This window comes from Humulus lupulus, chromosome 3 (assembly GCF_963169125.1).
Source record: "Humulus lupulus chromosome 3, drHumLupu1.1, whole genome shotgun sequence".
In the NCBI taxonomy this organism is placed as follows: Eukaryota; Viridiplantae; Streptophyta; class Magnoliopsida; order Rosales; family Cannabaceae; genus Humulus; species Humulus lupulus.
In genome coordinates this window covers 11,513,205-11,536,914 of record NC_084795.1, presented here as the reverse complement: position 1 = coordinate 11,536,914, position 23,710 = coordinate 11,513,205, and the positions used below count along the sequence as shown (strand labels likewise).

The 23,710-nt window shown below is 42.6% G+C and overlaps 70 non-coding genes across 70 annotated transcripts; all 70 read right to left on the bottom strand.

The window, feature by feature from the left end:
- Window positions 1–100: 100 nt before the first annotated feature.
- Window positions 101–219, bottom strand: LOC133827516 (5S ribosomal RNA). The gene has a single exon (XR_009890205.1). It is a non-coding gene; the product is annotated as a 5S ribosomal RNA (ribosomal RNA).
- A 219-nt stretch (window positions 220–438) lies between these two features.
- Window positions 439–557, bottom strand: LOC133827000 (5S ribosomal RNA). The gene has a single exon (XR_009889704.1). It is a non-coding gene; the product is annotated as a 5S ribosomal RNA (ribosomal RNA).
- A 219-nt stretch (window positions 558–776) lies between these two features.
- LOC133827295 (5S ribosomal RNA) lies at window positions 777–895 on the bottom strand. Its single transcript, XR_009889990.1, has one exon. It is a non-coding gene; the product is annotated as a 5S ribosomal RNA (ribosomal RNA).
- Window positions 896–1,114: 219 nt separating this feature from the next.
- Window positions 1,115–1,233, bottom strand: LOC133827274 (5S ribosomal RNA). The gene has a single exon (XR_009889970.1). It is a non-coding gene; the product is annotated as a 5S ribosomal RNA (ribosomal RNA).
- Window positions 1,234–1,452: 219 nt separating this feature from the next.
- Window positions 1,453–1,571, bottom strand: LOC133827515 (5S ribosomal RNA). Its single transcript, XR_009890204.1, has one exon. It is a non-coding gene; the product is annotated as a 5S ribosomal RNA (ribosomal RNA).
- A 219-nt stretch (window positions 1,572–1,790) lies between these two features.
- Window positions 1,791–1,909, bottom strand: LOC133826998 (5S ribosomal RNA). The gene has a single exon (XR_009889702.1). It is a non-coding gene; the product is annotated as a 5S ribosomal RNA (ribosomal RNA).
- Window positions 1,910–2,128: 219 nt separating this feature from the next.
- Window positions 2,129–2,247, bottom strand: LOC133827294 (5S ribosomal RNA). The gene has a single exon (XR_009889989.1). It is a non-coding gene; the product is annotated as a 5S ribosomal RNA (ribosomal RNA).
- Window positions 2,248–2,466: 219 nt separating this feature from the next.
- On the bottom strand, window positions 2,467–2,585 carry LOC133827273 (5S ribosomal RNA). The gene has a single exon (XR_009889969.1). It is a non-coding gene; the product is annotated as a 5S ribosomal RNA (ribosomal RNA).
- Window positions 2,586–2,804: 219 nt separating this feature from the next.
- LOC133826937 (5S ribosomal RNA) lies at window positions 2,805–2,923 on the bottom strand. Its single transcript, XR_009889641.1, has one exon. It is a non-coding gene; the product is annotated as a 5S ribosomal RNA (ribosomal RNA).
- A 220-nt stretch (window positions 2,924–3,143) lies between these two features.
- On the bottom strand, window positions 3,144–3,262 carry LOC133827560 (5S ribosomal RNA). Its single transcript, XR_009890249.1, has one exon. It is a non-coding gene; the product is annotated as a 5S ribosomal RNA (ribosomal RNA).
- Window positions 3,263–3,481: 219 nt separating this feature from the next.
- On the bottom strand, window positions 3,482–3,600 carry LOC133827290 (5S ribosomal RNA). Its single transcript, XR_009889985.1, has one exon. It is a non-coding gene; the product is annotated as a 5S ribosomal RNA (ribosomal RNA).
- Window positions 3,601–3,817: 217 nt separating this feature from the next.
- LOC133827101 (5S ribosomal RNA) lies at window positions 3,818–3,936 on the bottom strand. Its single transcript, XR_009889801.1, has one exon. It is a non-coding gene; the product is annotated as a 5S ribosomal RNA (ribosomal RNA).
- A 219-nt stretch (window positions 3,937–4,155) lies between these two features.
- Window positions 4,156–4,274, bottom strand: LOC133827484 (5S ribosomal RNA). The gene has a single exon (XR_009890174.1). It is a non-coding gene; the product is annotated as a 5S ribosomal RNA (ribosomal RNA).
- Window positions 4,275–4,493: 219 nt separating this feature from the next.
- On the bottom strand, window positions 4,494–4,612 carry LOC133827165 (5S ribosomal RNA). The gene has a single exon (XR_009889864.1). It is a non-coding gene; the product is annotated as a 5S ribosomal RNA (ribosomal RNA).
- Window positions 4,613–4,830: 218 nt separating this feature from the next.
- Window positions 4,831–4,949, bottom strand: LOC133827390 (5S ribosomal RNA). Its single transcript, XR_009890082.1, has one exon. It is a non-coding gene; the product is annotated as a 5S ribosomal RNA (ribosomal RNA).
- A 219-nt stretch (window positions 4,950–5,168) lies between these two features.
- LOC133827131 (5S ribosomal RNA) lies at window positions 5,169–5,287 on the bottom strand. The gene has a single exon (XR_009889830.1). It is a non-coding gene; the product is annotated as a 5S ribosomal RNA (ribosomal RNA).
- Window positions 5,288–5,504: 217 nt separating this feature from the next.
- On the bottom strand, window positions 5,505–5,623 carry LOC133826787 (5S ribosomal RNA). Its single transcript, XR_009889497.1, has one exon. It is a non-coding gene; the product is annotated as a 5S ribosomal RNA (ribosomal RNA).
- A 218-nt stretch (window positions 5,624–5,841) lies between these two features.
- On the bottom strand, window positions 5,842–5,960 carry LOC133827389 (5S ribosomal RNA). The gene has a single exon (XR_009890081.1). It is a non-coding gene; the product is annotated as a 5S ribosomal RNA (ribosomal RNA).
- Window positions 5,961–6,179: 219 nt separating this feature from the next.
- LOC133827130 (5S ribosomal RNA) lies at window positions 6,180–6,298 on the bottom strand. Its single transcript, XR_009889829.1, has one exon. It is a non-coding gene; the product is annotated as a 5S ribosomal RNA (ribosomal RNA).
- A 217-nt stretch (window positions 6,299–6,515) lies between these two features.
- On the bottom strand, window positions 6,516–6,634 carry LOC133826786 (5S ribosomal RNA). The gene has a single exon (XR_009889496.1). It is a non-coding gene; the product is annotated as a 5S ribosomal RNA (ribosomal RNA).
- A 219-nt stretch (window positions 6,635–6,853) lies between these two features.
- On the bottom strand, window positions 6,854–6,972 carry LOC133827483 (5S ribosomal RNA). Its single transcript, XR_009890173.1, has one exon. It is a non-coding gene; the product is annotated as a 5S ribosomal RNA (ribosomal RNA).
- A 219-nt stretch (window positions 6,973–7,191) lies between these two features.
- LOC133827164 (5S ribosomal RNA) lies at window positions 7,192–7,310 on the bottom strand. The gene has a single exon (XR_009889863.1). It is a non-coding gene; the product is annotated as a 5S ribosomal RNA (ribosomal RNA).
- A 218-nt stretch (window positions 7,311–7,528) lies between these two features.
- LOC133827388 (5S ribosomal RNA) lies at window positions 7,529–7,647 on the bottom strand. The gene has a single exon (XR_009890079.1). It is a non-coding gene; the product is annotated as a 5S ribosomal RNA (ribosomal RNA).
- A 219-nt stretch (window positions 7,648–7,866) lies between these two features.
- Window positions 7,867–7,985, bottom strand: LOC133827129 (5S ribosomal RNA). Its single transcript, XR_009889828.1, has one exon. It is a non-coding gene; the product is annotated as a 5S ribosomal RNA (ribosomal RNA).
- A 218-nt stretch (window positions 7,986–8,203) lies between these two features.
- LOC133826903 (5S ribosomal RNA) lies at window positions 8,204–8,322 on the bottom strand. Its single transcript, XR_009889609.1, has one exon. It is a non-coding gene; the product is annotated as a 5S ribosomal RNA (ribosomal RNA).
- A 219-nt stretch (window positions 8,323–8,541) lies between these two features.
- On the bottom strand, window positions 8,542–8,660 carry LOC133827514 (5S ribosomal RNA). Its single transcript, XR_009890203.1, has one exon. It is a non-coding gene; the product is annotated as a 5S ribosomal RNA (ribosomal RNA).
- Window positions 8,661–8,879: 219 nt separating this feature from the next.
- LOC133827380 (5S ribosomal RNA) lies at window positions 8,880–8,998 on the bottom strand. Its single transcript, XR_009890072.1, has one exon. It is a non-coding gene; the product is annotated as a 5S ribosomal RNA (ribosomal RNA).
- Window positions 8,999–9,216: 218 nt separating this feature from the next.
- Window positions 9,217–9,335, bottom strand: LOC133827546 (5S ribosomal RNA). The gene has a single exon (XR_009890235.1). It is a non-coding gene; the product is annotated as a 5S ribosomal RNA (ribosomal RNA).
- A 219-nt stretch (window positions 9,336–9,554) lies between these two features.
- On the bottom strand, window positions 9,555–9,673 carry LOC133827054 (5S ribosomal RNA). Its single transcript, XR_009889756.1, has one exon. It is a non-coding gene; the product is annotated as a 5S ribosomal RNA (ribosomal RNA).
- Window positions 9,674–9,892: 219 nt separating this feature from the next.
- On the bottom strand, window positions 9,893–10,011 carry LOC133826941 (5S ribosomal RNA). The gene has a single exon (XR_009889645.1). It is a non-coding gene; the product is annotated as a 5S ribosomal RNA (ribosomal RNA).
- A 218-nt stretch (window positions 10,012–10,229) lies between these two features.
- LOC133826849 (5S ribosomal RNA) lies at window positions 10,230–10,348 on the bottom strand. Its single transcript, XR_009889556.1, has one exon. It is a non-coding gene; the product is annotated as a 5S ribosomal RNA (ribosomal RNA).
- Window positions 10,349–10,567: 219 nt separating this feature from the next.
- Window positions 10,568–10,686, bottom strand: LOC133827512 (5S ribosomal RNA). The gene has a single exon (XR_009890202.1). It is a non-coding gene; the product is annotated as a 5S ribosomal RNA (ribosomal RNA).
- A 219-nt stretch (window positions 10,687–10,905) lies between these two features.
- On the bottom strand, window positions 10,906–11,024 carry LOC133826997 (5S ribosomal RNA). Its single transcript, XR_009889701.1, has one exon. It is a non-coding gene; the product is annotated as a 5S ribosomal RNA (ribosomal RNA).
- A 219-nt stretch (window positions 11,025–11,243) lies between these two features.
- Window positions 11,244–11,362, bottom strand: LOC133827462 (5S ribosomal RNA). Its single transcript, XR_009890152.1, has one exon. It is a non-coding gene; the product is annotated as a 5S ribosomal RNA (ribosomal RNA).
- A 218-nt stretch (window positions 11,363–11,580) lies between these two features.
- On the bottom strand, window positions 11,581–11,699 carry LOC133827272 (5S ribosomal RNA). Its single transcript, XR_009889968.1, has one exon. It is a non-coding gene; the product is annotated as a 5S ribosomal RNA (ribosomal RNA).
- Window positions 11,700–11,918: 219 nt separating this feature from the next.
- LOC133826596 (5S ribosomal RNA) lies at window positions 11,919–12,037 on the bottom strand. The gene has a single exon (XR_009889311.1). It is a non-coding gene; the product is annotated as a 5S ribosomal RNA (ribosomal RNA).
- Window positions 12,038–12,257: 220 nt separating this feature from the next.
- On the bottom strand, window positions 12,258–12,376 carry LOC133827538 (5S ribosomal RNA). Its single transcript, XR_009890227.1, has one exon. It is a non-coding gene; the product is annotated as a 5S ribosomal RNA (ribosomal RNA).
- Window positions 12,377–12,595: 219 nt separating this feature from the next.
- Window positions 12,596–12,714, bottom strand: LOC133827126 (5S ribosomal RNA). The gene has a single exon (XR_009889826.1). It is a non-coding gene; the product is annotated as a 5S ribosomal RNA (ribosomal RNA).
- Window positions 12,715–12,932: 218 nt separating this feature from the next.
- Window positions 12,933–13,051, bottom strand: LOC133827212 (5S ribosomal RNA). Its single transcript, XR_009889908.1, has one exon. It is a non-coding gene; the product is annotated as a 5S ribosomal RNA (ribosomal RNA).
- A 218-nt stretch (window positions 13,052–13,269) lies between these two features.
- On the bottom strand, window positions 13,270–13,388 carry LOC133827271 (5S ribosomal RNA). Its single transcript, XR_009889967.1, has one exon. It is a non-coding gene; the product is annotated as a 5S ribosomal RNA (ribosomal RNA).
- Window positions 13,389–13,607: 219 nt separating this feature from the next.
- Window positions 13,608–13,726, bottom strand: LOC133826948 (5S ribosomal RNA). Its single transcript, XR_009889652.1, has one exon. It is a non-coding gene; the product is annotated as a 5S ribosomal RNA (ribosomal RNA).
- A 219-nt stretch (window positions 13,727–13,945) lies between these two features.
- On the bottom strand, window positions 13,946–14,064 carry LOC133827293 (5S ribosomal RNA). Its single transcript, XR_009889988.1, has one exon. It is a non-coding gene; the product is annotated as a 5S ribosomal RNA (ribosomal RNA).
- Window positions 14,065–14,283: 219 nt separating this feature from the next.
- LOC133827270 (5S ribosomal RNA) lies at window positions 14,284–14,402 on the bottom strand. Its single transcript, XR_009889966.1, has one exon. It is a non-coding gene; the product is annotated as a 5S ribosomal RNA (ribosomal RNA).
- A 219-nt stretch (window positions 14,403–14,621) lies between these two features.
- Window positions 14,622–14,740, bottom strand: LOC133826595 (5S ribosomal RNA). Its single transcript, XR_009889310.1, has one exon. It is a non-coding gene; the product is annotated as a 5S ribosomal RNA (ribosomal RNA).
- Window positions 14,741–14,960: 220 nt separating this feature from the next.
- Window positions 14,961–15,079, bottom strand: LOC133827537 (5S ribosomal RNA). Its single transcript, XR_009890226.1, has one exon. It is a non-coding gene; the product is annotated as a 5S ribosomal RNA (ribosomal RNA).
- Window positions 15,080–15,298: 219 nt separating this feature from the next.
- Window positions 15,299–15,417, bottom strand: LOC133827125 (5S ribosomal RNA). The gene has a single exon (XR_009889825.1). It is a non-coding gene; the product is annotated as a 5S ribosomal RNA (ribosomal RNA).
- A 218-nt stretch (window positions 15,418–15,635) lies between these two features.
- Window positions 15,636–15,754, bottom strand: LOC133827211 (5S ribosomal RNA). Its single transcript, XR_009889907.1, has one exon. It is a non-coding gene; the product is annotated as a 5S ribosomal RNA (ribosomal RNA).
- A 218-nt stretch (window positions 15,755–15,972) lies between these two features.
- Window positions 15,973–16,091, bottom strand: LOC133826949 (5S ribosomal RNA). Its single transcript, XR_009889653.1, has one exon. It is a non-coding gene; the product is annotated as a 5S ribosomal RNA (ribosomal RNA).
- A 218-nt stretch (window positions 16,092–16,309) lies between these two features.
- LOC133827209 (5S ribosomal RNA) lies at window positions 16,310–16,428 on the bottom strand. Its single transcript, XR_009889905.1, has one exon. It is a non-coding gene; the product is annotated as a 5S ribosomal RNA (ribosomal RNA).
- Window positions 16,429–16,646: 218 nt separating this feature from the next.
- LOC133827269 (5S ribosomal RNA) lies at window positions 16,647–16,765 on the bottom strand. The gene has a single exon (XR_009889965.1). It is a non-coding gene; the product is annotated as a 5S ribosomal RNA (ribosomal RNA).
- Window positions 16,766–16,984: 219 nt separating this feature from the next.
- On the bottom strand, window positions 16,985–17,103 carry LOC133826947 (5S ribosomal RNA). The gene has a single exon (XR_009889651.1). It is a non-coding gene; the product is annotated as a 5S ribosomal RNA (ribosomal RNA).
- A 219-nt stretch (window positions 17,104–17,322) lies between these two features.
- On the bottom strand, window positions 17,323–17,441 carry LOC133827292 (5S ribosomal RNA). The gene has a single exon (XR_009889987.1). It is a non-coding gene; the product is annotated as a 5S ribosomal RNA (ribosomal RNA).
- Window positions 17,442–17,660: 219 nt separating this feature from the next.
- Window positions 17,661–17,779, bottom strand: LOC133827268 (5S ribosomal RNA). Its single transcript, XR_009889964.1, has one exon. It is a non-coding gene; the product is annotated as a 5S ribosomal RNA (ribosomal RNA).
- Window positions 17,780–17,998: 219 nt separating this feature from the next.
- Window positions 17,999–18,117, bottom strand: LOC133826594 (5S ribosomal RNA). The gene has a single exon (XR_009889309.1). It is a non-coding gene; the product is annotated as a 5S ribosomal RNA (ribosomal RNA).
- A 220-nt stretch (window positions 18,118–18,337) lies between these two features.
- On the bottom strand, window positions 18,338–18,456 carry LOC133827536 (5S ribosomal RNA). The gene has a single exon (XR_009890225.1). It is a non-coding gene; the product is annotated as a 5S ribosomal RNA (ribosomal RNA).
- A 219-nt stretch (window positions 18,457–18,675) lies between these two features.
- On the bottom strand, window positions 18,676–18,794 carry LOC133827124 (5S ribosomal RNA). The gene has a single exon (XR_009889824.1). It is a non-coding gene; the product is annotated as a 5S ribosomal RNA (ribosomal RNA).
- Window positions 18,795–19,012: 218 nt separating this feature from the next.
- Window positions 19,013–19,131, bottom strand: LOC133827208 (5S ribosomal RNA). The gene has a single exon (XR_009889904.1). It is a non-coding gene; the product is annotated as a 5S ribosomal RNA (ribosomal RNA).
- Window positions 19,132–19,349: 218 nt separating this feature from the next.
- Window positions 19,350–19,468, bottom strand: LOC133827372 (5S ribosomal RNA). Its single transcript, XR_009890064.1, has one exon. It is a non-coding gene; the product is annotated as a 5S ribosomal RNA (ribosomal RNA).
- Window positions 19,469–19,687: 219 nt separating this feature from the next.
- Window positions 19,688–19,806, bottom strand: LOC133826946 (5S ribosomal RNA). The gene has a single exon (XR_009889650.1). It is a non-coding gene; the product is annotated as a 5S ribosomal RNA (ribosomal RNA).
- A 220-nt stretch (window positions 19,807–20,026) lies between these two features.
- LOC133827535 (5S ribosomal RNA) lies at window positions 20,027–20,145 on the bottom strand. Its single transcript, XR_009890224.1, has one exon. It is a non-coding gene; the product is annotated as a 5S ribosomal RNA (ribosomal RNA).
- A 219-nt stretch (window positions 20,146–20,364) lies between these two features.
- LOC133827123 (5S ribosomal RNA) lies at window positions 20,365–20,483 on the bottom strand. Its single transcript, XR_009889823.1, has one exon. It is a non-coding gene; the product is annotated as a 5S ribosomal RNA (ribosomal RNA).
- A 218-nt stretch (window positions 20,484–20,701) lies between these two features.
- Window positions 20,702–20,820, bottom strand: LOC133827207 (5S ribosomal RNA). The gene has a single exon (XR_009889903.1). It is a non-coding gene; the product is annotated as a 5S ribosomal RNA (ribosomal RNA).
- A 219-nt stretch (window positions 20,821–21,039) lies between these two features.
- LOC133827482 (5S ribosomal RNA) lies at window positions 21,040–21,158 on the bottom strand. The gene has a single exon (XR_009890172.1). It is a non-coding gene; the product is annotated as a 5S ribosomal RNA (ribosomal RNA).
- A 219-nt stretch (window positions 21,159–21,377) lies between these two features.
- LOC133826996 (5S ribosomal RNA) lies at window positions 21,378–21,496 on the bottom strand. Its single transcript, XR_009889700.1, has one exon. It is a non-coding gene; the product is annotated as a 5S ribosomal RNA (ribosomal RNA).
- Window positions 21,497–21,715: 219 nt separating this feature from the next.
- On the bottom strand, window positions 21,716–21,834 carry LOC133827291 (5S ribosomal RNA). Its single transcript, XR_009889986.1, has one exon. It is a non-coding gene; the product is annotated as a 5S ribosomal RNA (ribosomal RNA).
- A 219-nt stretch (window positions 21,835–22,053) lies between these two features.
- On the bottom strand, window positions 22,054–22,172 carry LOC133827352 (5S ribosomal RNA). The gene has a single exon (XR_009890045.1). It is a non-coding gene; the product is annotated as a 5S ribosomal RNA (ribosomal RNA).
- A 220-nt stretch (window positions 22,173–22,392) lies between these two features.
- Window positions 22,393–22,511, bottom strand: LOC133827534 (5S ribosomal RNA). Its single transcript, XR_009890222.1, has one exon. It is a non-coding gene; the product is annotated as a 5S ribosomal RNA (ribosomal RNA).
- A 220-nt stretch (window positions 22,512–22,731) lies between these two features.
- On the bottom strand, window positions 22,732–22,850 carry LOC133827531 (5S ribosomal RNA). The gene has a single exon (XR_009890219.1). It is a non-coding gene; the product is annotated as a 5S ribosomal RNA (ribosomal RNA).
- Window positions 22,851–23,069: 219 nt separating this feature from the next.
- Window positions 23,070–23,188, bottom strand: LOC133826741 (5S ribosomal RNA). The gene has a single exon (XR_009889453.1). It is a non-coding gene; the product is annotated as a 5S ribosomal RNA (ribosomal RNA).
- A 217-nt stretch (window positions 23,189–23,405) lies between these two features.
- On the bottom strand, window positions 23,406–23,524 carry LOC133827252 (5S ribosomal RNA). Its single transcript, XR_009889948.1, has one exon. It is a non-coding gene; the product is annotated as a 5S ribosomal RNA (ribosomal RNA).
- Window positions 23,525–23,710: the final 186 nt, after the last annotated feature.

The following is a 23,710-nucleotide window of genomic DNA, read 5'->3' as shown; positions in this document are numbered from 1 at the left end:
AGGAAAACGAAATAAATGAGTTTTTAAAGATTTAAAACAAAAAATACAAACTTTTGTGCCGTAAATGGATTTTTAAAGGAAAAAAAAAATGATGTTTTCAGGGGTGCAACACGAGGACTTCCCAGGAGGTCACCCATCCTAGTACTACTCTTGCGCAAGCACGCTAAACTGCTGAGTTCTGATGGGATCCGGTGCATTAGTGCTGGTATGATCCCACCCGAAATGTTTGGTCCGCAATATTCATTTATAGCGAGCGCTTGTGTCCTCCCTTTTCTCCCCCGGATTAACTAGGAACTTCTTATTCGCTGCTTGTTAGTGACCACGGTATTAACCCCTCAAGGAAAACGAAATAAATGAGTTTTTAAAGACTTAAAACAAAAAATACAAACTTTTGTCCCGTAAGTGGATTTTTAAAGGAAAAAAAAAATGATGTTTTCAGGGGTGCAACACGAGGACTTCCCAGGAGGTCACTCATCCTAGTATTACTCTCGCCCAAGCACGCTTAACTACGGAGTTCTGATGGGATCCGGTGCATTAGTGCTGGTATGATCGCACCCGGATTGTTTGGTCCGCAATATTCATTTATAGCGAGCGCGTGTGTCCTCCCTTTTCTCCCCCGGATTAACTAGGAACTTCTTATTCGCTGCTTGTTAGTGACCACGGTATTAACCCCTCAAGGAAAACGAAATAAATTAGTTTTTAAGGCCTTAAAAAAAAAATACAAACTTTTGAGCCGTAAGTTGATTTTTAAAGGAAAAAAAATAATGATGTTTTCAAGGGTGCAACACGAGGACTTCCCAAGAGGTCACCCATCCTAGTACTACTCTCGCCCAAGAATGCTTAACTGCGGAGTTCTGGTGGGATCCGGTGCATTAGTGCTGGTATGATCGCACCCGGAATGTTTGATCCGCAATATTCATTTATAGCGAGCGCGTGTGTCCTCCCTTTTCTCCCCCGGATTAACTAGGAACTTCTTATTCGCTGCTTGTTAGTGACCACGGTATTAACCCCTCAAGGAAAACGAAATAAATGAGTTTTTAAAGATTTAAAACAAAAAATACAAACTTTTGAGCCGTAAGTGGATTTTTAAAGGAAAAAAAAAATGATGTTTTCAGGGGTGCAACACGAGTACTTCCCAGGAGGTCACCCATCCTAGTACTACTCTCGCCAAAGCTCGCTTAACTGCGGAGTTCTGATGGGATCCGGTGCATTAGTGCGGGTATGATCGCACCCGGAATGTTTGGTCCGCAATATTCATTTATAGCGAGCGCGTGTGTCCTCCCTTTTCTCCCCCGGATTAACTAGGAACTTCTTATTTGCTGCATGTTAGTGACCACGGTATTAACCCCTCAAGGAAAACGAAATAAATGAGTTTTTAAAGATTTAAAACAAAAAATACAAACTTTTGAGCCGTAAGTGGATTTTAAAAGGAAAAAAAAAATGATGTTTTCAGGGGTGCAACACGAGGACTTCCCAGGAGGTCACCCATCCTAGTACTACTCTTGCGCAAGCACGCTAAACTGCTGAGTTCTGATGGGATCCGGTGCATTAGTGCTGGTATGATCCCACCCGGAATGTTTGGTCCGCAATATTCATTTATAGCGAGCGCTTGTGTCCTCCCTTTTCTCCCCCGGATTAACTAGGAACTTCTTATTCGCTGCTTGTTAGTGACCACGGTATTAACCCCTCAAGGAAAACGAAACAAATGAGTTTTTAAAGACTTAAAACAAAAAATACAAACTTTTGTGCCGTAAGTGGATTTTTAAAGGAAAAAAAAAATGATGTTTTCAGGGGTGCAACACGAGGACTTCCCAGGAGGTCACTCATCCTAGTATTACTCTCGCCCAAGCACGCTTAACTACGGAGTTCTGATGGGATCCGGTGCATTAGTGCTGGTATGATCGCACCCGGAATGTTTGGTCCGCAATATTCATTTATAGCGAGCGCGTGTGTCCTCCCTTTTCTCCCCCGGATTAACTAGGAACTTCTTATTCGCTTCTTGTTAGTGACCACGGTATTAACCCCTCAAGGAAAACGAAATAAATTAGTTTTTAAGGCCTTAAAAAAAAAATACAAACTTTTGAGCCGTAAGTTGATTTTTAAAGGAAAAAAAATAATGATGTTTTCAAGGGTGCAACACGAGGACTTCCCAAGAGGTCACCCATCCTAGTACTACTCTCGCCCAAGAATGCTTAACTGCGGAGTTCTGGTGGGATCCGGTGCATTAGTGCTGGTATGATCGCACCCGGAATGTTTGATCCGCAATATTCATTTATAGCGAGCGCGTGTGTCCTCCCTTTTCTCCCCCGGATTAACTAGGAACTTCTTATTCGCTGCTTGTTAGTGACCACGGTATTAACCCCTCAAGGAAAACGAAATAAATGAGTTTTTAAAGATTTAAAACAAAAAATACAAACTTTTGAGCCGTAAGTGGACTTTTAAAGGAAAAAAAAAATGATGTTTTCAGGGGTGCAACACGAGTACTTCCCAGGAGGTCACCCATCCTAGTACTACTCTCGCCAAAGCTCGCTTAACTGCGGAGTTCTGATGGGATCCGGTGCATTAGTGCGGGTATGATCGCACCCGGAATGTTTGGTCCGCAATATTCATTTATAGCGAGCGCGTGTGTCCTCCCTTTTCTCCCCCGGATTAACTAGGAACTTCTTATTCGCTGCATGTTAGTGACCACGGTATTAACCCCTCAAGGAAAACGAAATAAATGAGTTTTTAAAGATTTAAAACAAAAAATACAAACTTTTGAGCCGTAAGTGGATTTTAAAAGGAAAAACAAAATGATGTTTTCAGTGGTGCAACACGAGGACTTCCCAGGAGGTCACCCGTCCTAGTACTACTCTCGCCCAAGCACGCTTAACTGCGGAGTTCTGATGGGATCCGGTGCATTAGTGCGGGTATGATCGCACCCGGAATGTTTGGTCCGCAATATTCATTTATAGCGAGCGCGTGTGTCCTCCCTTTTCTCCCCCGGATTATCTAGGAACTTCTTATTCGCTGCTTGTTAGTGACCACGTTATTAACCCCTCAAGGAAAACGAAATAAATGAGTTTTTAAAGATTTAAAACAAAAAATACAAACTTTTGAGCCGTAAGTGGATTTTTAAAGGAAAAAAAATAATAATGTTTTCGGGGATGCAACACGATGACTTCCCAGGAGGTCACCCATCCTTGTAATACTCTCTCCCAAGCACGCTTAACTGCGGAGTTCTGATGGGATCCGGTGCAATAGTGCTGGTATGATCGCACCTGGAATGTTTGGTCCGCAATATTCATTTATAGCGAGCGCGTGTGTCCTCCCTTTTCTCCCCCGGATTAACTAGGAACTTCTTATTCGCTGCTTGTTAGTGACCATGGTATTAACCCCTCAAGGAAAACGAAATAAATGAGTTTTTAAAGATTTAAAACAAAAAATACAAACTTTTGAGCCGTAAGTGGATTTTGAAAGGAAAAAAATAATAATGTTTTCGGGGATGCAACACGATGACTTCCCAGGAGGTCACCCGTCCTAGTACTACTCTCGCCCAAGCACGCTTAACTGCGGAGTTCTGATGGGATCTGGTGCATTAGTGCTGGTATGATCGCACCCGGAATGTTTGGTCCGCAATATTCATTTATAGCGAGCGCTTGTGTCCTCCCTTTTCTCCCCCGGATTAACTAGGAACTTCTTATTCGCTGCTTGTTAGTGACCACGGTATTAACCCCTCAAGGAAAACGAAATAAATGAGTTTTTAAAGATTTAAAACAAAAAATACAAACTTTTGTGCCGTAAGTGGATTTTTAAAGGAAAAAAAATGATGTTTTCAGGGGTGCAACACGAGGACTTCCCAGGAGGTCACCCATCCTAGTACTACTCTAGCCCAAGCACGCTTAACTGCAGAGTTCTGATGGGATCCGGTGCATTAGTGCTGGTATGATCGCAACCGGAATGTTTGGTCCGCAATATTCATTTATAGCGAGCACTTGTGTCCTCCCTTTTCTCCCCCGGATTAACTAGGAACTTCTTATTCGCTGCTTGTTAGTGACCACGGTATTAACCCCTCAAGGAAAACGAAATAAATGAGTTTTTAAAGATTTAAAACAAAAAATACAAACTTTTGTGCCGTAAATGGATTTTTAAAGGAAAAAAAAAATGATATTTTCAGGGATGCAACACGAGGACTTCCCAGGAGGTCACCCATCCTAGTACTACTCTTGCGCAAGCACGCTAAACTGCTGAGTTCTGATGGGATCCGGTGCATTAGTGCTGGTATGATCGCACCCGGAATGTTTGGTCCGCAATATTCATTTATAGCGAGCGCTTGTGTCCTCCCTTTTCTCCCCCGGATTAACTAGGAACTTCTTATTCGCTGCTTGTTAGTGACCACGGTATTAACCCCTCAAGGAAAACGAAATAAATGAGTTTTTAAAGACTTAAAACAAAAAATACAAACTTTTGTGCCGTAAGTGGATTTTTAAAGGAAAAAAAAAATGATGTTTTCAGGGGTGCAACACAAGGACTTCCCAGGAGGTCACTCATCCTAGTATTACTCTCGCCCAAGCACGCTTAACTACGGAGTTCTGATGGGATCCGGTGCATTAGTGCTGGTATGATCGCACCCGGAATGTTTGGTCCGCAATATTCATTTATAGCGAGCGCGTGTGTCCTCCCTTTTCTCCCCCGGATTAACTAGGAACTTCTTATTCGCTGCTTGTTAGTGACCACGGTATTAACCCCTCAAGGAAAACGAAATAAATTAGTTTTTAAGGCCTTAAAAAAAAAATACAAACTTTTGAGGCGTAAGTTGATTTTTAAAGGAAAAAAAAAATGATGTTTTCAAGGGTGCAACACGAGGACTTCCCAAGAGGTCACCCTTCCTAGTACTACTCTCGCCCAAGAATGCTTAACTGCGGAGTTCTGGTGGGATCCGGTGCATTAGTGCTGGTATGATCGCACCCGGAATGTTTGATCCGCAATATTCATTTATAGCGAGCGCGTGTGTCCTCCCTTTTCTCCCCCGGATAAACTAGGAACTTCTTATTCGCTGCTTGTTAGTGACCACGGTATTAACCTTTCAAGGAAAACGAAATAAATGAGTTTTTAAAGATTTAAAACAAAAAATACCAACTTTTGAGCCGTAAGTGGATTTTTAAAGGAAAAAAATAATAATGTTTTCGGGGATGCAACACGATGACTTCCCAGGAGGTCACCCGTCCTAGTACTACTCTCGCCCAAGCACGCTTAACTGCGGAGTTCTGATGGGATCCGGTGCATTAGTGCTGGTATGATCGCACCCGGAATGTTTGGTCCGCAATATTCATTTATAGCGAGCGCTTGTGTCCTCCCTTTTCTCCCCCGGATTAACTAGGAACTTCTTATTCGCTGCTTGTTAGTGACCACGGTATTAACCCCTCAAGGAAAACGAAATAAATGAGTTTTTAAAGATTTAAAACAAAAAATACAAACTTTTGTGCCGTAAGTGGATTTTTAAAGGAAAAAAAATGATGTTTTCAGGGTTGCAACACGAGGACTTCCCAGGAGGTCACCCATCCTAGTACTACTCTAGCCCAAGCACGCTTAACTGCAGAGTTCTGATGGGATCCGGTGCATTAGTGCTGGTATGATCGCAACCGGAATGTTTGGTCCGCAATATTCATTTATAGCGAGCACTTGTGTCCTCCCTTTTCTCCCCCGGATTAACTAGGAACTTCTTATTCGCTGCTTGTTAGTGACCACGGTATTAACCCCTCAAGGAAAACGAAATAAATTAGTTTTTAAGGCCTTAAAAAAAAAATACAAACTTTTGAGGCGTAAGTTGATTTTTAAAGGAAAAAAAAAATGATGTTTTCAAGGGTGCAACACGAGGACTTCCCAAGAGGTCACCCTTCCTAGTACTACTCTCGCCCAAGAATGCTTAACTGCGGAGTTCTGGTGGGATCCGGTGCATTAGTGCTGGTATGATCGCACCCGGAATGTTTGATCCGCAATATTCATTTATAGCGAGCGCGTGTGTCCTCCCTTTTCTCCCCCGGATAAACTAGGAACTTCTTATTCGCTGCTTGTTAGTGACCACGGTATTAACCTTTCAAGGAAAACGAAATAAATGAGTTTTTAAAGATTTAAAACAAAAAATACCAACTTTTGAGCCGTAAGTGGATTTTTAAAGGAAAAAAATAATAATGTTTTCGGGGATGCAACACGATGACTTCCCAGGAGGTCACCCGTCCTAGTACTACTCTCGCCCAAGCACGCTTAACTGCGGAGTTCTGATGGGATCCGGTGCATTAGTGCTGGTATGATCGCACCCGGAATGTTTGGTCCGCAATATTCATTTATAGCGAGCGCTTGTGTCCTCCCTTTTCTCCCCCGGATTAACTAGGAACTTCTTATTCGCTGCTTGTTAGTGACCACGATATTAACCCCTCAAGGAAAACGAAATAAATGAGTTTTTAAAGATTTAAAACAAAAAATACAAACTTTTGTGCCGTAAGTGGATTTTTAAAGGAAAAAAAATGATGTTTTCAGGGTTGCAACACGAGGACTTCCCAGGAGGTCACCCATCCTAGTACTACTCTAGCCCAAGCACGCTTAACTGCAGAGTTCTGATGGGATCCGGTGCATTAGTGCTGGTATGATCGCAACCGGAATGTTTGGTCCGCAATATTCATTTATAGCGAGCACTTGTGTCCTCCCTTTTCTCCCCCGGATTAACTAGGAACTTCTTATTCGCTGCTTGTTAGTGACCACGGTATTAACCCCTCAAGGAAAACGAAATAAATGAGTTTTTAAAGATTTAAAACAAAAAATACAAACTTTTGTGCCGTAAATGGATTTTTAAAGGAAAAAAAAAATGATATTTTCAGGGATGCAACACGAGGACTTCCCAGGAGGTCACCCATCCTAGTACTACTCTTGCGCAAGCACGCTAAACTGCTGAGTTCTGATGGGATCCGGTGCATTAGTGCTGGTATGATCGCACCCGGAATGTTTGGTTCGCAATATTCATTTATAGCGAGCGCTTGTGTCCTCCCTTTTCTCCCCCGGATTAACTAGGAACTTCTTATTCGCTGCTTGTTAGTGACCACGGTATTAACCCCTCAAGGAAAACGAAATAAATGAGTTTTTAAAGACTTAAAACAAAAAATACAAACTTTTGTGCCGTAAGTGGATTTTTAAAGGAAAAAAAAAATGATGTTTTCAGGGGTGCAACACAAGGACTTCCCAGGAGGTCACTCATCCTAGTATTACTCTCGCCCAAGCACGCTTAACTACGGAGTTCTGATGGGATCCGGTGCATTAGTGCTGGTATGATCGCACCCGGAATGTTTGGTCCGCAATATTCATTTATAGCGAGCGCGTGTGTCCTCCCTTTTCTCCCCCGGATTAACTAGGAACTTCTTATTCGCTGCTTGTTAGTGACCACGGTATTAACCCCTCAAGGAAAACGAAATAAATTAGTTTTTAAGGCCTTAAAAAAAAAATACAAACTTTTGAGGCGTAAGTTGATTTTTAAAGGAAAAAAAAAATGATGTTTTCAAGGGTGCAACACGAGGACTTCCCAAGAGGTCACCCTTCCTAGTACTACTCTCGCCCAAGAATGCTTAACTGCGGAGTTCTGGTGGGATCCGGTGCATTAGTGCTGGTATGATCGCACCCGGAATGTTTGATCCGCAATATTCATTTATAGCGAGCGCGTGTGTCCTCCCTTTTCTCCCCCGGATAAACTAGGAACTTCTTATTCGCTGCTTGTTAGTGACCACGGTATTAACCTTTCAAGGAAAACGAAATAAATGAGTTTTTAAAGATTTAAAACAAAAAATACCAACTTTTGAGCCGTAAGTGGATTTTTAAAGGAAAAAAATAATAATGTTTTCGGGGATGCAACACGATGACTTCCCAGGAGGTCACCCGTCCTAGTACTACTCTCGCCCAAGCACGCTTAACTGCGGAGTTCTGATGGGATCCGGTGCATTAGTGCTGGTATGATCGCACCCGGAATGTTTGGTCCGCAATATTCATTTATAGCGAGCGCTTGTGTCCTCCCTTTTCTCCCCCGGATTAACTAGGAACTTCTTATTCGCTGCTTGTTAGTGACCACGGTATTAACCCCTCAAGGAAAATGAAATAAATGAGTTTTTAAAGATTTAAAACAAAAAATACAAACTTTTGTGCCGTAAGTGGATTTTTAAAGGAAAAAAAAATGATGTTTTCAGGGGTGCAACACGAGGACTTCCCAAGAGGTCACCCATCCTAGTACTACTCTAGCCCAAGCACGCTTAACTGCAGAGTTCTGATGGGATCCGGTGCATTAGTGCTGGTATGATCGCACCCGGAATGTTTGGTCCGCAATATTCATTTATAGCGAGCGCTTGTGTCCTCCCTTTTCTCCCCCGGATTAACTAGGAACTTCTTATTCGCTGCTTGTTAGTGACCACGGTATTAACCCCTCAAGGAAAACGAAATAAATGAGTTTTTAAAGATTTAAAACAAAAAATACAAACTTTTGTGCCGTAAATGGATTTTTAAAGGAAAAAAAAAATGATGTTTTCAGGGGTGCAACACGAGGACTTCCCAGGAGGTCACCCATCCTAGTACTACTCTTGCGCAAGCACGCTAAACTGCTGAGTTCTGATGGGATCCGGTGCATTAGTGCTGGTATGATCCCACCCGGAATGTTTGGTCCGCAATATTCATTTATAGCGAGCGCTTGTGTCCTCCCTTTTCTCCCCCGGATTAACTAGGAACTTCTTATTCGCTGCTTGTTAGTGACCACGGTATTAACCCCTCAAGGAAAACGAAATAAATGAGTTTTTAAAGACTTAAAACAAAAAATACAAACTTTTGTGCCGTAAGTGGATTTTTAAAGGAAAAAAAAAATGATGTTTTCAGGGGTGCAACACGAGGACTTCCCAGGAGGTCACTCATCCTAGTATTACTCTCGCGCAAGCACGCTTAACTACGGAGTTCTGATGGGATCCGGTGCATTAGTGCTGGTATGATCGCACCCGGAATGTTTGGTCCGCAATATTCATTTATAGCGAGCGCGTGTGTCCTCCCTTTTCTCCCCCGGATTAACTAGGAACTTCTTATTCGCTGCTTGTTAGTGACCACGGTATTAACCCCTCAAGGAAAACGAAATAAATTAGTTTTTTAGGCCTTAAAAAAAAAATACAAACTTTTGAGCCGTAAGTTGATTTTTAAAGGAAAAAAAAAATGATGTTTTCAAGGGTGCAACACGAGGACTTCCCAAGAGGTCACCCATCCTAGTACAACTCTCTCCCAAGAATGCTTAACTGCGGAGTTCTGGTGGGATCCGGTGCATTAGTGCTGGTATGATCGCACTCGGAATGTTTGATCCGCAATATTCATTTATAGCGAGCGCGTGTGTCCTCCCTTTTCTCCCCCGGATTAACTAGGAACTTCTTATTCGCTGCTTGTTAGTGACCACGGTATTAACCCCTCAAGGAAAACGAAATAAATGAGTTTTTAAAGATTTAAAACAAAAAATACAAACTTTTGAGCCGTAAGTGGATTTTTAAAGGAAAAAAAAAATGATGTTTTCAGGGGTGCAACACGAGTACTTCCCAGGAGGTCACCCATCCTAGTACTACTCTCGCCAAAGCTCGCTTAACTGCGGAGTTCTGATGGGATCCGGTGCATTAGAGCGGGTATGATCGCACCCGGAATGTTTGGTCCGCAATATTCATTTATAGCGAGCGCGTGTGTCCTCTCTTTTCTCCCCCGGATTAACTAGGAACTTCTTATTCACTGCATGTTAGTGACCACGGTATTAACCCCTCAAGGAAAACGAAATAAATGAGTTTTTAAAGATTTAAAACAAAAAATACAAACTTTTGAGCCGTAAGTGGATTTTGAAAGGAAAAACAAAATGATGTTTTCAGGGGTGCAACACGAGGACTTCCCAGGAGGTCACCCGTCCTAGTACTACTCTCGCCCAAGCACGCTTAACTGCGGAGTTCTGATGGGATCCGGTGCATTAGTGATGGTATGATCGCACCCGGAATGTTTGGTCCGCAATATTCATTTATAGCGAGCGCTTGTGTCCTCCCTTTTCTCCCCCGGATTAACTAGGAACTTCTTATTCGCTGCTTGTTAGTGACCACGGTATTAACCCCTCAAGGAAAACGAAATAAATGAGTTTTTAAAGATTTAAAACAAAAAATACAAACTTTTGAGCCGTAAGTGGATTTTTAAAGGAAAAAAAAATGATGTTTTCAGGGGTGCAACACGAGGACTTCCCAGGAGGTCACCCATCCTAGTACTACTCTAGCCCAAGCACGCTTAACTGCAGAGTTCTGATGGGATCCGGTGCATTAGTGCTGGTATGATCGCACCCGGAATGTTTGGTCCGCAATATTCCTTTATAGCGAGCGCTTGTGTCCTCCCTTTTCTCCCCCGGATTAACTAGGAACTTCTTATTCGCAGCTTGTTAGTGACCACGGTATTAACCCCTCAAGGAAAACGAAATAAATGAGTTTTTAAAGATTTAAAACAAAAAATACAAACTTTTGTGCCGTAAATGGATTTTTAAAGGAAAAAAAAAATGATGTTTTCAGGGGTGCAACACGAGGACTTCCCAGGAGGTCACCCATCCTAGTACTACTCTTGCGCAAGCACGCTAAACTGCTGAGTTCTGATGGGATCCGGTGCATTAGTGCTGGTATGATCCCACCCGGAATGTTTGGTCCGCAATATTCATATATAGCGAGCGCTTGTGTCCTCCCTTTTCTCCCCCGGATTAACTAGGAACTTCTTATTCGCTGCTTGTTAGTGACCACGGTATTAACCCCTCAAGGAAAACGAAATAAATGAGTTTTTAAAGACTTAAAACAAAAAATACAAACTTTTGTGCCGTAAGTGGATTTTTAAAGGAAAAAAAAAATGATGTTTTCAGGGGTGCAACACGAGGACTTCCCAGGAGGTCACTCATCCTAGTATTACTCTCGCCCAAGCACGCTTAACTACGGAGTTCTGATGGGATCCGGTGCATTAGTGCTGGTATGATCGCACCCGGAAAGTTTGGTCCGCAATATTCATTTATAGCGAGCGCGTGTGTCCTCCCTTTTCTCCCCCGGATTAACTAGGAACCTCTTATTCGCTGCTTGTTAGTGACCACGGTATTAACCCCTCAAGGAAAACGAAATAAATTAGTTTTTAAGGCCTTAAAAAAAAAATACAAACTTTTGAGCCGTAAGTTGATTTTTAAAGGTAAAAAAATAATGATGTTTTCAAGGGTGCAACACGAGGACTTCCCAAGAGGTCACCCATCCTAGTACTACTCTCGCCCAAGAATGCTTAACTGCGGAGTTCTGGTGGGATACGGTGCATTAGTGCTGGTATGATCGCACCCGGAATGTTTGATCCGCAATATTCATTTATAGCGAGCAAGTGTGTCCTCCCTTTTCTCCCCCGGATTAACTAGGAACTTCTTATTCGCTGCTTGTTAGTGACCACGGTATTAACCCCTCAAGGAAAACGAAATAAATGAGTTTTTAAAGATTTAAAACAAAAAATACAAACTTTTGAGCCGTAAGTGGATTTTTAAAGGAAAAAAAAATGATGTTTTCAGGGGTGCAACACGAGTACTTCCCAGGAGGTCACCCATCCTAGTACTACTCTCGCCAAAGCTCGCTTAACTGCGGAGTTCTGATGGGATCCGGTGCATTAGTGCGGGTATGATCGCACCCGGAATGTTTGGTCCGCAATATTCATTTATAGCGAGCGCGTGTGTCCTCCCTTTTCTCCCCCGGATTAACTAGGAACTTCTTATTCGCTGCATGTTAGTGACCACGGTATTAACCCCTCAAGGAAAACGAAATAAATGAGTTTTTAAAGATTTAAAACAAAAAATACAAACTTTTGAGCCGTAAGTGGATTTTGAAAGGAAAAACAAAATGATGTTTTCAGGGGTGCAACACGAGGACTTCCCAGGAGGTCACCCGTCCTAGTACTACTCTCGCCCAAGCACGCTTAACTGCGGAGTTCTGATGGGATCCGGTGCATTAGTGCGGGTATGATCGCACCCGGAATGTTTGGTCCGCAATATTCATTTATAGCGAGCGCGTGTGTCCTCCCTTTTCTCCCCCGGATTATCTAGGAACTTCTTATTCGCTGCTTGTTAGTGACCACGTTATTAACCCCTCAAGGAAAACGAAATAAATGAGTTTTTAAAGATTTAAAACAAAAAATACAAACTTTTGAGCCGTAAGTGGATTTTTAAAGGAAAAAAAATAATAATGTTTTCGGGGATGCAACACGATGACTTCCCAGGAGGTCACCCATCCTTGTAATACTCTCTCCCAAGCACGCTTAACTGCGGAGTTCTGATGGGATCCGGTGCATTAGTGCTGGTATGATCGCACCTGGAATGTTTGGTCCGCAATATTCATTTATAGCGAGCGCGTGTGTCCTCCCTTTTCTCCCCCGGATGAACTAGGAACTTCTTATTCGCTGCTTGTTAGTGACCATGGTATTAACCCCTCAAGGAAAACGAAATAAATGAGTTTTTAAAGATTTAAAACAAAAAATACAAACTTTTGAGCCGTAAGTGGATTTTGAAAGGAAAAAAATAATAATGTTTTCGGGGATGCAACACGATGACTTCCCAGGAGGTCACCCGTCCTAGTACTACTCTCGCCCAAGCACGCTTAACTGCGGAGTTCTGATGGGATCCGGTGCATTAGTGCTGGTATGATCGCACCCGGAATGTTTGGTCCGCAATATTCATTTATAGCGAGCGCTTGTGTCCTCCCTTTTCTCCCCCGGATTAACTAGTAACTTCTTATTCGCTGCTTGTTAGTGACCACGGTATTAACCCCTCAAGGAAAACGAAATAAATGAGTTTTTAAAGATTTAAAACAAAAAATACAAACTTTTGTGCCGTAAGTGGATTTTTAAAGGAAAAAAAAATGATGTTTTCAGGGGTGCAACACGAGGACTTCCCAGGAGGTCACCCATCCTAGTACTACTCTAGCCCAAGCACGCTTAACTGCAGAGTTCTGATGGGATCCGTTGCATTAGTGCTGGTATGATCGCACCCGGAATGTTTGGTCCGCAATATTCATTTATAGCGAGCAAGTGTGTCCTCCCTTTTCTCCCCCGGATTAACTAGGAACTTCTTATTCGCTGCTTGTTAGTGACCACGGTATTAACCCCTCAAGGAAAACGAAATAAATGAGTTTTTAAAGATTTAAAACAAAAAATACAAACTTTTGAGCCATAAGTGGATTTTTAAAGGAAAAAAAAATGATGTTTTCAGGGGTGCAACACGAGTACTTCCCAGGAGGTCACCCATCCTAGTACTACTCTCGCCAAAGCTCGCTTAACTGCGGAGTTCTGATGGGATCCGGTGCATTAGTGCGGGTATGATCGCACCCGGAATGTTTGGTCCGCAATATTCATTTATAGCGAGCGCGTGTGTCCTCCCTTTTCTCCCCCGGATTAACTAGGAACTTCTTATTCGCTGCATGTTAGTGACCACGGTATTAACCCCTCAAGGAAAACGAAATAAATGAGTTTTTAAAGATTTAAAACAAAAAATACAAACTTTTGAGCCGTAAGTAGATTTTGAAAGGAAAAACAAAATGATGTTTTCAGGGGTGCAACACGAGGACTTCCCAGGAGGTCACCCGTCCTAGTACTACTCTCGCCCAAGCATGCTTAACTGCGGAGTTCTGATGGGATCCGGTGCATTAGTGCGGGTATGATCGCACCCGGAAAGTTTGGTCCGCAATATTCATTTATAGCGAGCGCGTGTGTCCTCCCTTTTCTCCCCCGGATTAACTAGGAACCTCTTATTCGCTGCTTGTTAGTGACCACGGTATTAACCCCTCAAGGAAAACGAAATAAATTAGTTTTTAAGGCCTTAAAAAAAAAATACAAACTTTTGAGCCGTAAGTTGATTTTTAAAGGAAAAAAAATAATGATGTTTTCAAGGGTGCAACACGAGGACTTCCCAAGAGGTCACCCATCCTAGTACTACTCTCGCCCAAGAATGCTTAACTGCGGAGTTCTGGTGGGATCCGGTGCATTAGTGCTGGTATGATCGCACCCGGAATGTTTGATCCGCAATATTCATTTATAGCGAGCAAGTGTGTCCTCCCTTTTCTCCCCCGGATTAACTAGGAACTTCTTATTCGCTGCTTGTTAGTGACCACGGTATTAACCCCTCAAGGAAAACGAAATAAATGAGTTTTTAAAGATTTAAAACAAAAAATACAAACTTTTGAGCCGTAAGTGGATTTTTAAAGGAAAAAAAAAATGATGTTTTCAGGGGTGCAACACGAGTACTTCCCAGGAGGTCACCCATCCTAGTACTACTCTCGCCAAAGCTCGCTTAACTGCGGAGTTCTGATGGGATCCGGTGCATTAGTGCGGGTATGATCGCACCCGGAATGTTTGGTCCGCAATATTCATTTATAGCGAGCGCGTGTGTCCTCCCTTTTCTCCCCCGGATTAACTAGGAACTTCTTATTCGCTGCATGTTAGTGACCACGGTATTAACCCCTCAAGGAAAACGAAATAAATGAGTTTTTAAAGATTTAAAACAAAAAATACAAACTTTTGAGCCGTAAGTGGATTTTGAAAGGAAAAACAAAATGATGTTTTCAGGGGTGCAACACGAGGACTTCCCAGGAGGTCACCCGTCCTAGTACTACTCTCGCCCAAGCACGCTTAACTGCGGAGTTCTGATGGGATCCGGTGCATTAGTGCGGGTATGATCGCACCCGGAATGTTTGGTCCGCAATATTTATTTATAGCGAGCGCGTGTGTCCTCCCTTTTCTCCCCCGGATTATCTAGGAACTTCTTATTCGCTGCTTGTTAGTGACCACGTTATTAACCCCTCAAGGAAAACGAAATAAATGAGTTTTTAAAGATTTAAAACAAAAAATACAAACTTTTGAGCCGTAAGTGGATTTTTAAAGGAAAAAAAATAATAATGTTTTCGGGGATGCAACACGATGACTTCCCAGGAGGTCACCCATCCTTGTAATACTCTCTCCCAAGCACGCTTAACTGCGGAGTTCTGATGGGATCCGGTGCATTAGTGCTGGTATGATCGCACCTGGAATGTTTGGTCCGCAATATTCATTTATAGCGAGCGCGTGTGTCCTCCCTTTTCTCCCCCGGATGAACTAGGAACTTCTTATTCGCTGCTTGTTAGTGACCATGGTATTAACCCCTCAAGGAAAACGAAATAAATGAGTTTTTAAAGATTTAAAACAAAAAATACAAACTTTTGAGCCGTAAGTGGATTTTGAAAGGAAAAAAATAATAATGTTTTCGGGGATGCAACACGATGACTTCCCAGGAGGTCACCCGTCCTAGTACTACTCTCGCCCAAGCACGCTTAACTGCGGAGTTCTGATGGGATCCGGTGCATTAGTGCTGGTATGATCGCACCCGGAATGTTTGGTCCGCAATATTCATTTATAGCGAGCGCTTGTGTCCTCCCTTTTCTCCCCCGGATTAACTAGTAACTTCTTATTCGCTGCTTGTTAGTGACCACGGTATTAACCCCTCAAGGAAAACGAAATAAATGAGTTTTTAAAGATTTAAAACAAAAAATACAAACTTTTGTGCCGTAAGTGGATTTTTAAAGGAAAAAAAAATGATGTTTTCAGGGGTGCAACACGAGGACTTCCCAGGAGGTCACCCATCCTAGTACTACTCTAGCCCAAGCACGCTTAACTGCAGAGTTCTGATGGGATCCGTTGCATTAGTGCTGGTATGATCGCACCCGGAATGTTTGGTCCGCAATATTCATTTATAGCGAGCAAGTGTGTCCTCCCTTTTCTCCCCCGGATTAACTAGGAACTTCTTATTCGCTGCTTGTTAGTGACCACGGTATTAACCCCTCAAGGAAAACGAAATAAATGAGTTTTTAAAGATTTAAAACAAAAAATACAAACTTTTGAGCCGTAAGTGGATTTTTAAAGGAAAAAAAAATGATGTTTTCAGGGGTGCAACACGATGACTTCCCAGGAGGTCACCCGTCCTAGTACTACTCTCGCCCAAGCACGCTTAACTGCGGAGTTCTGATGGGATCCGGTGCATTAGTGCTGGTATGATCGCACCCGGAATGTTTGGTCCGCAATATTCATTTATAGCGAGCGCTTGTGTCCTCCCTTTTCTCCCCCGGATTAACTAGTAACTTCTTATTCGCTGCTTGTTAGTGACCACGGTATTAACCCCTCAAGGAAAACGAAATAAATGAGTTTTTAAAGATTTAAAACAAAAAATACAAACTTTTGTGCCGTAAGTGGATTTTTAAAGGAAAAAAAAATGATGTTTTCAGGGGTGCAACACGAGGACTTCCCAGGAGGTCACCCATCCTAGTACTACTCTAGCCCAAGCACGCTTAACTGCAGAGTTCTGATGGGATCCGTTGCATTAGTGCTGGTATGATCGCACCCGGAATGTTTGGTCCGCAATATTCATTTATAGCGAGCAAGTGTGTCCTCCCTTTTCTCCCCCGGATTAACTAGGAACTTCTTATTCGCTGCTTGTTAGTGACCACGGTATTAACCCCTCAAGGAAAACGAAATAAATGAGTTTTTAAAGATTTAAAACAAAAAATACAAACTTTTGAGCCATAAGTGGATTTTTAAAGGAAAAAAAAATGATGTTTTCAGGGGTGCAACACGAGTACTTCCCAGGAGGTCACCCATCCTAGTACTACTCTCGCCAAAGCTCGCTTAACTGCGGAGTTCTGATGGGATCCGGTGCATTAGTGCGGGTATGATCGCACCCGGAATGTTTGGTCCGCAATATTCATTTATAGCGAGCGCGTGTGTCCTCCCTTTTCTCCCCCGGATTAACTAGGAACTTCTTATTCGCTGCATGTTAGTGACCACGGTATTAACCCCTCAAGGAAAACGAAATAAATGAGTTTTTAAAGATTTAAAACAAAAAATACAAACTTTTGAGCCGTAAGTAGATTTTGAAAGGAAAAACAAAATGATGTTTTCAGGGGTGCAACACGAGGACTTCCCAGGAGGTCACCCGTCCTAGTACTACTCTCGCCCAAGCATGCTTAACTGCGGAGTTCTGATGGGATCCGGTGCATTAGTGCGGGTATGATCGCACCCGGAAAGTTTGGTCCGCAATATTCATTTATAGCGAGCGCGTGTGTCCTCCCTTTTCTCCCCCGGATTAACTAGGAACCTCTTATTCGCTGCTTGTTAGTGACCACGGTATTAACCCCTCAAGGAAAACGAAATAAATTAGTTTTTAAGGCCTTAAAAAAAAAATACAAACTTTTGAGCCGTAAGTTGATTTTTAAAGGAAAAAAAATAATGATGTTTTCAAGGGTGCAACACGAGGACTTCCCAAGAGGTCACCCATCCTAGTACTACTCTCGCCCAAGAATGCTTAACTGCGGAGTTCTGGTGGGATCCGGTGCATTAGTGCTGGTATGATCGCACCCGGAATGTTTGATCCGCAATATTCATTTATAGCGAGCAAGTGTGTCCTCCCTTTTCTCCCCCGGATTAACTAGGAACTTCTTATTCGCTGCTTGTTAGTGACCACGGTATTAACCCCTCAAGGAAAACGAAATAAATGAGTTTTTAAAGATTTAAAACAAAAAATACAAACTTTTGAGCCGTAAGTGGATTTTTAAAGGAAAAAAAAAATGATGTTTTCAGGGGTGCAACACGAGTACTTCCCAGGAGGTCACCCATCCTAGTACTACTCTCGCCAAAGCTCGCTTAACTGCGGAGTTCTGATGGGATCCGGTGCATTAGTGCGGGTATGATCGCACCCGGAATGTTTGGTCCGCAATATTCATTTATAGCGAGCGCGTGTGTCCTCCCTTTTCTCCCCCGGATTAACTAGGAACTTCTTATTCGCTGCATGTTAGTGACCACGGTATTAACCCCTCAAGGAAAACGAAATAAATGAGTTTTTAAAGATTTAAAACAAAAAATACAAACTTTTGAGCCGTAAGTGGATTTTGAAAGGAAAAACAAAATGATGTTTTCAGGGGTGCAACACGAGGACTTCCCAGGAGGTCACCCGTCCTAGTACTACTCTCGCCCAAGCACGCTTAACTGCGGAGTTCTGATGGGATCCGGTGCATTAGTGCGGGTATGATCGCACCCGGAATGTTTGGTCCGCAATATTTATTTATAGCGAGCGCGTGTGTCCTCCCTTTTCTCCCCCGGATTATCTAGGAACTTCTTATTCGCTGCTTGTTAGTGACCACGTTATTAACCCCTCAAGGAAAACGAAATAAATGAGTTTTTAAAGATTTAAAACAAAAAATACAAACTTTTGAGCCGTAAGTGGATTTTTAAAGGAAAAAAAATAATAATGTTTTCGGGGATGCAACACGATGACTTCCCAGGAGGTCACCCATCCTTGTAATACTCTCTCCCAAGCACGCTTAACTGCGGAGTTCTGATGGGATCCGGTGCATTAGTGCTGGTATGATCGCACCTGGAATGTTTGGTCCGCAATATTCATTTATAGCGAGCGCGTGTGTCCTCCCTTTTCTCCCCCGGATGAACTAGGAACTTCTTATTCGCTGCTTGTTAGTGACCATGGTATTAACCCCTCAAGGAAAACGAAATAAATGAGTTTTTAAAGATTTAAAACAAAAAATACAAACTTTTGAGCCGTAAGTGGATTTTGAAAGGAAAAAAATAATAATGTTTTCGGGGATGCAACACGATGACTTCCCAGGAGGTCACCCGTCCTAGTACTACTCTCGCCCAAGCACGCTTAACTGCGGAGTTCTGATGGGATCCGGTGCATTAGTGCTGGTATGATCGCACCCGGAATGTTTGGTCCGCAATATTCATTTATAGCGAGCGCTTGTGTCCTCCCTTTTCTCCCCCGGATTAACTAGTAACTTCTTATTCGCTGCTTGTTAGTGACCACGGTATTAACCCCTCAAGGAAAACGAAATAAATGAGTTTTTAAAGATTTAAAACAAAAAATACAAACTTTTGTGCCGTAAGTGGATTTTTAAAGGAAAAAAAAATGATGTTTTCAGGGGTGCAACACGAGGACTTCCCAGGAGGTCACCCATCCTAGTACTACTCTAGCCCAAGCACGCTTAACTGCAGAGTTCTGATGGGATCCGTTGCATTAGTGCTGGTATGATCGCACCCGGAATGTTTGGTCCGCAATATTCATTTATAGCGAGCAAGTGTGTCCTCCCTTTTCTCCCCCGGATTAACTAGGAACTTCTTATTCGCTGCTTGTTAGTGACCACGGTATTAACCCCTCAAGGAAAACGAAATAAATGAGTTTTTAAAGATTTAAAACAAAAAATACAAACTTTTGAGCCGTAAGTGGATTTTTAAAGGAAAAAAAAATGATGTTTTCAGGGGTGCAACACGAGTACTTCCCAGGAGGTCACCCATCCTAGTACTACTCTCGCCAAAGCTCGCTTAACTGCGGAGTTCATATGGGATCCGGTGCATTAGTGCGGGTATGATCGCACCCGGAATGTTTGGTCCGCAATATTCATTTATAGCGAGCGCGTGTGTCCTCCCTTTTCTCCCCCGGATTAACTAGGAACTTCTTATTCGCTGCATGTTAGTGACCACGGTATTAACCCCTCAAGGAAAACGAAATAAATGAGTTTTTAAAGATTTAAAACAAAAAATACAAACTTTTGAGCCGTAAGTAGATTTTGAAAGGAAAAACAAAATGATGTTTTCAGGGGTGCAACACGAGGACTTCCCAGGAGGTCACCCGTCCTAGTACTACTCTCGCCCAAGCATGCTTAACTGCGGAGTTCTGATGGGATCCGGTGCATTAGTGCGGGTATGATCGCACCCGGAATGTTTGGTCCGCAATATTCATTTATAGCGAGCGCGTGTGTCCTCCCTTTTCTCCCCCGGATTATCTAGGAACTTCTTATTCGCTGCTTGTTAGTGACCACGTTATTAACCCCTCAAGGAAAACGAAATAAATGAGTTTTTAAAGATTTAAAACAAAAAATACAAACTTTTGAGCCGTAAGTGGATTTTTAAAGGAAAAAAAATAATAATGTTTTCGGGGATGCAACACGATGACTTCCCAGGAGGTCACCCATCCTTGTAATACTCTCTCCCAAGCACGCTTAACTGCGGAGTTCTGATGGGATCCGGTGCATTAGTGCTGGTATGATCGCACCTGGAATGTTTGGTCCGCAATATTCATTTATAGCGAGCGCGTGTGTCATCCCTTTTCTCCCCCGGATGAACTAGGAACTTCTTATTCGCTGCTTGTTAGTGACCATGGTATTAACCCCTCAAGGAAAACGAAATAAATGAGTTTTTAAAGATTTAAAACAAAAAATACAAACTTTTGAGCCGTAAGTGGATTTTGAAAGGAAAAAAATAATAATGTTTTCGGGGATGCAACACGATGACTTCCCAGGAGGTCACCCGTCCTAGTACTACTCTCGCCCAAGCACGCTTAACTGCGGAGTTCTGATGGGATCCGGTGCATTAGTGCTGGTATGATCGCACCCGGAATGTTTGGTCCGCAATATTCATTTATAGCGAGCGCTTGTGTCCTCCCTTTTCTCCCCTGGATTAACTAGTAACTTCTTATTCGCTGCTTGTTAGTGACCACGGTATTAACCCCTCAAGGAAAACGAAATAAATGAGTTTTTAAAGATTTAAAACAAAAAATACAAACTTTTGTGCCGTAAGTGGATTTTTAAAGGAAAAAAAAATGATGTTTTCAGGGGTGCAACACGAGGACTTCCCAGGAGGTCACCCATCCTAGTACTACTCTAGCCCAAGCACGCTTAACTGCAGAGTTCTGATGGGATCCGTTGCATTAGTGCTGGTATGATCGCACCCGGAATGTTTGGTCCGCAATATTCATTTATAGCGAGCGCTTGTGTCCTCCCTTTTCTCCCCCGGATTAACTAGGAACTTCTTATTCGCTGCTTGTTAGTGACCACGGTATTAACCCCTCAAGGAAAACGAAATAAATGAGTTTTTAAAGATTTAAAACAAAAAATACAAACTTTTGTGCCGTAAATGGATTTTTAAAGGAAAAAAAAAATGATGTTTTCAGGGATGCAACACGAGGACTTCCCAGGAGGTCACCCATCCTAGTACTACTCTTGCGCAAGCACGCTAAACTGCTGAGTTCTGATGGGATCCGGTGCATTAGTGCTGGTATGATCGCACCCGGAATGTTTGGTCCGCAATATTCATTTATAGCGAGCGCTTGTGTCCTCCCTTTTCTCCCCCGGATTAACTAGGAACTTCTTATTCGCTGCTTGTTAGTGACCACGGTATTAACCCCTCAAGGAAAACGAAATAAATGAGTTTTTAAAGACTTAAAACAAAAAATACAAACTTTTGTGCCGTAAGTGGATTTTTAAAGGAAAAAAAAAATGAAGTTTTCAGGGGTGCAACACGAGGACTTCCCAGGAGGTCACTCATCCTAGTATTACTCTCGCCCAAGCACGCTTAACTACGGAGTTCTGATGGGATCCGGTGCATTAGTGCTGGTATGATCGCACCCGGAATGTTTGGTCCGCAATATTCATTTATAGCGAGCGCGTGTGTCCTCCCTTTTCTCCCCCGGATTAACTAGGAACTTCTTATTCGCTGCTTGTTAGTGACCACGGTATTAACCCCTCAAGGAAAACGAAATAAATTAGTTTTTAAGGCCTTAAAAAAAAAATACAAACTTTTGAGCCGTAAGTTGATTTTTAAAGGAAAAAAAAAAATGATGTTTTCAAGGGTGCAACACGAGGACTTCCCAAGAGGTCACCCATCCTAGTACTACTCTCGCCCAAGAATGCTTAACTGCGGAGTTCTGGTGGGATCCGGTGCATTAGTGCTGGTATGATCGCACCCGGAATGTTTGATCTGCAATATTCATTTATAGCGAGCGCGTGTGTCCTCCCTTTTCTCCCCCGGATTAACTAGGAACTTCTTATTCGCTGCTTGTTAGTGACCACGGTATTAACCCCTCAAGGAAAACGAAATAAATGAGTTTTTAAAGATTTAAAACAAAAAATACAAACTTTTGAGCAGTAAGTGGATTTTTATAGGAAAAAAAAAATGATGTTTTCAGGGGTGCAAGACGAGGACTTCCGAGGAGGTCACTCATCCTAGTACTACTCTCGCCCAAGCACGCTTAACTGCGGAGTTCTGATGGGATCCGGTGCATTAGTGCTGGTACGATCGCACCCGGAATGTTTGGTCCGCAATATTCATTTATAGCGAGCGCGTGTGTCCTCCCTTTTCTCCCCCGGATTATCTAGGAACTTCTTATTCGCTGCTTGTTAGTGACCACGTTATTAACCCCTCAAGGAAAACGAAATAAATGAGTTTTTAAAGATATAAAACAAAAAATACAAACTTTTGAGCCGTAAGTGGATTTTTAAAGGAAAAAAAATAATAATGTTTTCGGGGATGCAACACGATGACTTCCCAGGAGGTCACCCATCCTTGTAATACTCTCTCCCAAGCACGCTTAACTGCGGAGTTCTGATGGGATCCGGTGCATTAGTGCTGGTATGATCGCACCTGGAATGTTTGGTCCGCAATATTCATTTATAGCGAGCGCGTGTGTCCTCCCTTTTCTCCCCCGGATTAACTAGGAACTTCTTATTCGCTGCTTGTTAGTGACCACGGTATTAACCCCTCAAGGAAAACGAAATAAATGAGTTTTTAAAGATTTAAAACAAAAAATACAAACTTTTGAGCCGTAAGTGGATTATTAAGGGAAAAAAAATAATAATGTTTTCGGGGATGCAACACGATGACTTCCCAGGAGGTCACCCATCCTTGTAATACTCTCTCCCAAGCACGCTTAACTGCGGAGTTCTGATGGGATCCGGTGCATAAGTGCGGGTATGATCGCACCCGGAATGTTTGGTCCGCAATATTCATTTATAGCGAGCACGTGTGTCCTCCCTTTTCTCCCCCGGATTAACTAGGAACTTCTTATTCGCTGCATGTTAGTGACCACGGTATTAACCCCTCAAGGAAAACGAAATAAATGAGTTTTTAAAGATTTAAAACAAAAAATACAAACTTTTGAGCCGAATGTGGAATTTTAAAAGAAAAAAAAAATGATGTTTTCAGGGGTGCAACACGAGGACTTCCCAGGAGGTCACCCATCCTAGTACTACTCTCTCCCAAGCACGCTTAACTGCGGAGTTCTGATGGGATCCGGTGCATTAGTGCTGGTATGATCGCACCCGGAATGTTTGGTCTGCAATATTCATTTATAGCGAGCGCGTGTATCCTCCGTTTTCTCCCCCAGATTAACTAGGAACTTCTTATTCGCTACTTGTTAGTGACCACGGTATTAACCCCTCAAGGAAAACGAAATAAATGAGTTTTTAAAGATTTAAAACAAAAAATACAAACTTTTGAGCCGTAAGTGGATTTTTAATGGAAAAAAAATGATGTTTTCAGGGGTGCAACACGAGGACTTCCCAGGAGGTCACCCATCCTAGTACTACTCTCTCCCAAGCACCCTTAACTGCGGAGTTCTGATGGGATCCGGTGCATTAGTGCTGGTACGATCGCACCTGGAATGTTTGGTCCGCAATATTCATTTATAGCGAGCGCGTGTGTCCTCCCTTTTCTCCCCCGGATTAACTAGGAACTTCTTATTCGCTGCTTGTTAGTGACCACGGTATTAACCCCTCAAGGAAAACGAAATAAATGAGTTTTTAAAGATTTAAAACAAAAAATACAAACTTTTGAGCCGTAAGTG